Source organism: Tiliqua scincoides, chromosome 2 (assembly GCF_035046505.1).
Source record: "Tiliqua scincoides isolate rTilSci1 chromosome 2, rTilSci1.hap2, whole genome shotgun sequence".
Classification (NCBI taxonomy): domain Eukaryota; kingdom Metazoa; phylum Chordata; class Lepidosauria; order Squamata; family Scincidae; genus Tiliqua; species Tiliqua scincoides.
This window is the reverse complement of record NC_089822.1, coordinates 4,383,700-4,390,206: the sequence shown is the minus strand read 5'-3', so window position 1 is coordinate 4,390,206 and position 6,507 is coordinate 4,383,700. Positions and strand designations below refer to the sequence as shown.

At 47.3% G+C, this 6,507-nt stretch overlaps 1 pseudogene; it reads left to right on the top strand.

The window, feature by feature from the left end:
- The first annotated feature begins 1,076 nt into the window (after nucleotides 1-1,076).
- Nucleotides 1,077-1,196, top strand: LOC136643005 (5S ribosomal RNA; annotated as a pseudogene).
- The last annotated feature ends 5,311 nt before the right edge of the window (nucleotides 1,197-6,507 follow it).

Genomic DNA, 6,507 nt, shown 5'->3' with positions numbered 1-6,507 from the left:
CATAGTCTTCTGAGACTGAAGGATGACAACATGGAGCTGCCTCATTCCAGTGGGTGAGAAATCTGATTCTGTTCCCAGTGGGAAAAGTGGGCCTTAAAATTGATGAAATGGTGAGTTCTGCTGGCTCATAATGAACTGGAAAGGGAAATAAAATCTTAGATGCATCACAGTTCTTTAAACTCTTGAAGTTTGAAGAGAATTTTGATATAAGAACATAAAATAAACATATTCTTGCTGGACCAAACCAAAGACTCATCCAGTCCATCATCCCATTTCCAACTGAATGCTGGCCATGTGCTTCTGGAAGGAAGCAGACATGAAGCAGACAAGGAAGACATGAAGGTGACTGCCATACCCTGTCCACAGCACCCGACATTTAGAGGTACACTTTTTTTGAACAGGGAAAATGTTTTACATTTTCCTTATCATGGCTCTCTGGTTTTCATAGAATCATAGAGTGGGAAGGTCCTACAAGGTCATCTAGTCTAACCCCTGCCTGTAGCAGGAAACCCTCGGTTTGCCCAGGGATGACAAACTCATTTCATACAGAGGACCAAAGTTAGCATTCCTGTTGCCTGCGGAGGGCCGGAAGTGACATCATTAAGCAGAAAGTGATATCATGATGGCCAGAAATAAGCACTTTGTTCTCACCTAGGAACTCATGAGCTGCAAATGACAGAAGAGAAAATGTCCAAATTTTAGTCATGCTTTCAAGAGATGAGCCCAATTATAATGAGGGCCAGATAAGTTGCTTTCTGGGGTGCGCATTCGGCCCGCGGGTCTTATGTTTGACACCCCTGTCCTAGAGCATCCCCAGCAGGGACGTGTCGAGTCTCTGCTTAAAGTCTCCGGTGAGGGAGAATCCACCACCTCTCTTGGCAATCTGTTCCACTGCTGGACTGCCCTCACCATCAAGAATTTATTCCTGATTTTGGATTTCCCATGAGCACTTTCAAGACTTACGCCAGCACAAAGGTTAATAAAATAATCCTTCAGTATAAAAAACTACTGATGCTTCACCTTACTACTTTCAATTGAAGAGAACCGGATCGAAGCTTTGAGGGAACCCACAGAGTTATAGCAGCAACTGTTACCCTGCACATGCCCGATCTCGTCTGATCTCGGAAGCTAAGCAGGGTCAGGCCTGGTTAGTACTTGGATGGGAGACCGCCTGGGAATACCGGGTGCTGTAGGCTTATACCATAGTCTTTCGAGATTGAAGGTTGCCAACCTATTCCCTAGAATTCAAACCCACATTGCCCAAAAACCCACAGGAAGGGGTAAGCATCCCTTTGTGAATCCTTTCTCTACTCCCACAGTCTCCAATCTGCACTACATTCTGCAGGTGGCCACCTGAACTCCACCACTGTTCGATCCCGCTCACATCTCTTTGGAAGAACATTCGGGGAACAGGTGTTCTCCTTGCCCTGGAAATCAATAAAACAAGAGGAGGATGAATTCCTGGGCTTCTACAGCTGCCCTTGACTACATCCCTCTAACAATCCGGGGCTGCATTCCTTCACAAAAGAGGGATCTTCACCAGCCTCACCTCTTTGTGGCAATGCTGCAGGAGGGCCAAGACTCATTACATTTGGATGTGAAATCCATAAAGACTAATGAATCCTGCAGACCAGCGATCAAGTCTGTTGTTTCTCGGTAACAGCTTGTGGATTGTGTTTTCATTGCAGGTGAGTGGAAGCACCACCCTTGTTTTTATTTGCCCAACAAGGAAAATGCAGCTGTTCCATGATTGTGCGAGTTTCTTCTTGACGATTTCAATAAAGGACTTTCCAATTTATATGCAAAGTAGGTTCAGCTCTCAGACCTCTAGCAAGCTGTCGGTGTGGCCTTTGATATCGAAAGGCTTGGATGGCAGCCACGGTTGGGAATGTATTCTTCCAAATGACTGGAGAGAGGAGCAGGGAATGCAATCCCCTCCCCAGTTTTTTTCCCCAGCTATGTTTCTGTAAAACCACTTGTCACACAGATGAATTATTTGCCTCACTACAGGGCTGGTCCTTACATTATAAAGGAGCAGTGGCATCACTACGGTTTATATCAACTGGTGCAGGAGGCCACCCCATGAGGCAGCGCCTCCCATGCAGTGGGCGGGGCAACTCCCTGGACAGTGGCCGTGGTGATGCACCATTGCCCCACTCCACTGGTTTGTTTTGGTTATAACTTTTGATAGAATAGAGATATTTCAACATGGTTTGTTTCATTGCATTCTGCACAAAATTACACATCAAATTATGGTATTATTTGAAAATGCTAAGATTTTAAAAATTTTGGTCAGTAGTGGTGTCACACTCCCTATGCATGTCATCCGGTGCGGCGCACACACCCCCCCTGCAACCCCCTAGCTACCTCACTATAAAGGAGATCTTTGCCTTACATGCTGCCCCTTCAGCAGAGGTGCTGACTGGCAGGTTGGTGAGTTGAACTTCTTTACTGGGCTGGGGCACCTTCCTTATGAGGAAAGGCTATAGCATTTGGGCCCCTTCAGCCTAAAAAAGAGGTGTCTGGGGGGGGGGACATGATTGAGAAATACAAAATTATGCAGGGGAAGGATAGAGTGGATAGAGAGATGCTCTTTTCCCACTTACACAACACCAGAACCAGGGGACACACACTAAAATTAAGTGTTAGGAGAGTTAGGATAGACAAAAGAAAATATTTCTTCAGTCATCACGTAGTTAATCTGTGGAACTCCTTGCCGAAGGATGTGGTGAAGGCATCTGGCCTAGATGCCTTTAAAAGGGAATTGGACAAATTTCTGGAGGAAAAGTTCATCACGGGTTACAAGACATGGTAGGTACGTGCAAGCTCCTGGTTTTAGAAGTGGGTTACCTCAGAATGCCAGATGCAAGGAAGGGCACCAGGATGCAAGTCTCTTGTGGTCTTGTGTGCTCCTGAGGCATTTGGTTGGTCACTGTGAGATACAGGAAGCTCAGCCCATAGGATGGGCCTATGACCTGATCCAGCAGGGCTCTTCTTATGTTTATTCTCCAGTTTCTTGGTGACCACAAGCACATTTCTCTCCCTTCTCCCAGAAATGGCCAAGATGGCTAAGGAAAGGAATCTATGTACGCACCCATGTGAAAGAAAACAAAAGAACACCAGCTGGCATTTCTTGGCTTGTGTTCATTAAGGCATTGTGTTTTCCCTTTGGTTGCAGTCCAACCTCTGATCTCTGTCTTCTCAGACTAGGAGAAATCCTACTGCCAAATACAACAGCTACTACAACTGAGCAGTTGTATGGCACTTTCTTTCTGGGAGTGCAAAGCACTTCACTGAAGACCTCCCTGTGGTGGTATCATGGCCAGAGGGCGCTGGCTGGCTGGCTGGCTGGCTGGCGTCTAGGTAGGCCATGACCTGGGCGATGGGGGAGTCTGTGCAGGCATGGGAATGACACCTGGGTGTTCTCCTGCCTTCTGTAACTATGGCTACCCCTTGTGGTGGTAGGATACCCTAAGTGGCCAACCTCCCAGGCACTGTGGACAAATTCAGTATAGTGCACTGATGGTGTCACCATCCAGGATCACATCACACCACGGTATTTTGACCACTGAGGATGAGTGCTGGGCTGACGGGGGGGGCGTCTAGGGATATCACCACAGGAACTGACTGTGGGGACTGACTTCTTGGGTGTCTTCCCTATTCAGTGCCCTTGGAAGATGCTGTGAGGAGGGCCACTGGACTGCCAGGACAATGGAACCAGGAGCATCAACTGTGGCAGCTGTGGTAATGGAGGAAGAGGAGGCACCAGCCCCAGACCACTGTGAATATGCCCCTACTGAGCAGGTGCCATTGTAACAACTCTTCATAGACCTGGCCGGACTGCAGGGGAGTGGGTGGGCTGCCTTTCTGAACTCATTTGAATATGACTCAGATGGCGCTTAGCCGTCATGGGGGAGAGGTGGGCTGCTCATCTGAAATCACTCAGACATGACACTGCTCAAGAGGCATGCAGCATGGGCCCACGGGTGGGGCTCTCTGCCACACGCTTTGTGATCTGATTAGGGCTCTTCTTGGCTAGCAGTTTTATACTGGGGCATGGGTTCCATGCTTGGCTGTCAGATGTCACCCGGGTCCTATGTTCCAACATGAGGAATGGGCATGACGGGGGGAGACTGGAGATGGGATCTGCAGCTGTTTCCCCTCCTCCCCATTGTTTCTGATGGTTTACTCTGACTTGCATCAGTTCTGTTGTCATAGTGTTTCTCCAGCATCAGGGGGGCATGATTGTCATCTGGAGAAAAGGTAGGGATCTGGCATTAATTGACTCCCTGACACCCCTCTCGCATCCCACTGTGATATCCTCCCACTTCAACTGGCAGGGTTGTGCTGGTGTCCAAGTTATAAAAGTGCAGTGTTTTGTTATGCTGTTGTCCTCAGTGTATCTGTCAGCAGGTGGTCTTCCATGCTGGTGGGTCATCATTGCATCAGCATCCATGGAATAAGCTGGCATGTCCCTTGTATAGAATTTAGCCATAAAACTGATTGGCCGTATTTATGGTACTGTGATGTTATCATGTTTCCTAGGTGACAACTGACTGGAAGAAGACGCCTGGACCAGTAGTGTTGCTGGAGCATCCTGCCTCCAGGGCGGTGACATCCCCTGCAGCATGACCACCCCCTTACCCTTGCAATGCAGCAGTGGGCCCAGGCCTGCAGTGTGACGGCACAGCCCACTGGAAATAGTTCAGAAATGACGCGGTGATGTCATCGCGTCATTGTGCGTACTGCCAAATTGCTTCCAGGGGGTGACATTTGTGGTCATTCAGAGCTGTGGGCAGGCTGGAGCCAAATCCTCTCTCTGGGGGCTCAGGCGGTGTGCTGTCACTCCCCTCCCCAGGGCCTGACACCCGGTGCAGTCACCCACCTCCCCTTAGCGACGCTAGTTGGCCTGGACCAAAACAAATTGTGTCAGGACAGCAACAGAAAGGAACAGCCAGTGCTGTGAATCACTATCCAAAGAAGCAACAAATAAACCTATTTGTGTGTTTTTCCTCTATGCCCAGACCCCCCCCTCCCCTTGGAAACTCATCAGTTGCCTCAAAAATATCATCAGGAGCAAAATTCTAAGCAAGATTAGAGGCATCTCCCTGGTGAGACCAGCGCATTTCTCAAGGAGTCTCATATAGTCCTATTTAAAAACACTCTTTCTTGATTGGAATATTTGCAGGGGAATGTGTGAAGATCCTTACCATGTGAGACCTTTGGTTCATTCTAACTCAGATCAGCTTGTGGTGTTCAACTCTGACTCTCCAGAATCTCAGGCAAAGGTCCTTCTCCTCACCTTCTGCCTTATCATTTAACTGGAGATGGAAGCTGGGACCTTCTGCATGCAAAACATGTTCTCTCTCACTGAGCTATGGCCAGTCCCCATGGAAAAAGATGCGGAGGAACGAGCTGGGCACTGCAGCATGGCAAGAGACCAAAGTTCCTTAACACTTCACTTAATGTCGCCCACTTGGTATTCCAAGTCGAAAAAGAAGCCCATCGCTTATCTTCGTGGAGAGATTTTCACTCTCTCTCTTAATGCGATAAAGACTGACCCCATCGGGTTACAAGGGAAGTACATTAAATGGAGTGAGTTAAGGCTGCCTTCTGCTCATCTATATTGGATCTGGCCTGCGCATGATAAGCAGATTTGATCCTCAACTGTTCTTTCTCCTCCTCACCCTCCAATTCACAAGCACTAAATTTATCATTTTTTTTCCACGTTCAAAAGGGAAACCAGATGCCGTCGCTATTAACTTTTGGAATCGACTGTCATCTTCCTATTAAATCCTTCCATCCAAGTAAAGCCAATTATTTGCTTGATCTAAAAAGGTGCCGAAAATGGAGACGCACAGGGTTTCCGAAAGTCCACTTAATAAGACAGGTGGGTAACTAATAATGTGGAAAATTGCCTGCAGATTGAGGAGACTGGGAATGACTAATGGCCAAAACCAAGCGAGTAAATTAGTTGCCAAATGATACCATTTGCAGGAGTTGCGCGAAAGGGGGACTCGATGGCCCAGAAGCATGTGGCACTGAATGGAGAGCAGATCACTTGACTGTGCCCCAAGTTCAGGAAAGCATGCTATCGACTTATGGCAGGATGCTGCTTTTTGTTCTTGACTTTTTTATTATTATTATTATTATTCTTTCCATGGACACGGCACTATTTAGGTACAGGCGGTGCACGGGCACTAGAGCCTACTTAGCTTTGCAAAGTTTAACAACAAAGTTGCCATCAAGGTCAAACAGAGATGCTCAGGTTGTTCTGCAAACCAAACAGAGCTGACCTGGAAAAGGACTGGAGGCAGCCAAGAATTCCGCAGGAAAAAAATATGACCAGTGCTGTTTTGGTTGGCTTCTTTATTTATTATTAGCATCCCTCAACATTCCAACTTTTTGATTTATTTGTTAAAAATATTTCAAGGTTTAATTTCTATTACAAAATAGAGATTCCATGTCAGGGACTCCAAGGCTTCAATGAGGAACCACAGACACTAA